The sequence below is a fragment of the Anopheles funestus genome (genome assembly GCF_943734845.2).
Source record: "Anopheles funestus chromosome X unlocalized genomic scaffold, idAnoFuneDA-416_04 X_unloc_35, whole genome shotgun sequence".
NCBI lineage: Eukaryota > Metazoa > Arthropoda > Insecta > Diptera > Culicidae > Anopheles > Anopheles funestus.
The window spans coordinates 177,501-178,838 of NW_026045160.1; the positions used below are offsets into that span (position 1 = coordinate 177,501).

At 48.5% G+C, this 1,338-nt stretch overlaps 1 non-coding gene across 1 annotated transcript; it reads right to left on the reverse strand.

Annotated features, from left to right (window-relative positions):
• Nucleotides 1–546: 546 nt before the first annotated feature.
• LOC125773472 (5.8S ribosomal RNA) lies at nucleotides 547–704 on the reverse strand. Its single transcript, XR_007420132.1, has one exon. It is a non-coding gene; the product is annotated as a 5.8S ribosomal RNA (ribosomal RNA).
• Between the last annotated feature and the right edge of the window lie 634 nt (nucleotides 705–1,338).

Consider the following 1,338-nt stretch of genomic DNA (forward strand, 5'->3'; position numbering starts at 1 on the left):
TAAGGACAACGAGTTCCGCTCGGCATCGTTTTGATTCGATCTCTCAACAACAACTCCCGGTCGACTTGGTCGACTTGGACCCACGATGTCTCCCCCCGAGCATGTCGAGCCAACTGCACCACTATTGTATTGGACAACATGTTCCCCTCGGGCATCGATGGGTTAATCATGCACCACTATTATAAAACCCTTTGACGTTTTCCCCCAAGCACGTTGATCCAGTATTACGACGGATACGGTCAACGAATTCTTGGACATCAAAGAGGTTTTCGATTGAATTTCCCCATGTTTCACAACGTACTCTTAGCGGTATCCTACGATACGTCTCACTCTATTTGTGTGTGTGCGCGTTTACGTGCGTGCGATTTATGCGGTTCACCCCTTTACTTTCAGCGCCCTGCGGTCCCAACAAAGGTCCCGAGCACGCCATTATGCACAGTGTGGAAGCGTGTTTCCCCCACGACACTAGACGGGCTGCTCGCCATAGTGTTCTATTGTGGCACGCTCCACCCTGAAGTTTGGTTTGTTGTATATCAAGGAATTGATAGGCACTCAAGAATGTGTGCATCGGCCGGGTTTAATCGTCCGACGCGCAATATGCGTTCAACTTATCGGTGTTCATGTGTCCTGCAGTTCACATTGTGACGCGCATTTAGCTGCGGTCTTCATCGATCCATGAGCCGAGTGATCCCCTGCCTAGGGTTTTATAGTAAGGTTCCCAATGTAACACAATCCCGGTGGTACGTCCAAAGACTAACTTTCTGACTAAGTTGTCTTTATTACCCAATAGTCCCAGGCCTTGTGACTTGTGGCTCATGTCTACGCCCATGGCCACCATTCGCTAAGATAGTTTTGAAGTCACTTTGAAGGCCCAGGAACAACTCTCTTAGCACATCGGTTAACCTGGCGCCGCAGTCAACTCATGTGCTTGGATCGGATCGAGCTATTGAGTATTGGGCCTGCATACTCGCTCATCCGTATCCTTTGCGTACCGCCCCATGGCCCTTGTATGTCTGCACCACAGTTCCTGTTCGTTCCGTGCCTATGGCCGGATACGTATTGCACATCGGTATACCTGTCGCTACTCAGGCAACTCGTGTGCGTGGATTGGATCGAGAACATGGTGTGTGCCCCATGTTATAATTGATAGTCCATATCCACTTTATAGGTTAAAGTCATAAGTTGTGATTGCACAACCATTCTTCATAAGAGTTTAATCACTCTTCAACTAACTTTCGTTCTGGTGTCTTGGTATCAAATCGCGTAAGACACAAGATTCTACTGGCCAAATAGAATCTAGCACATTGGTTAACCTGGCGCCGCAGTCAACTCATGTGC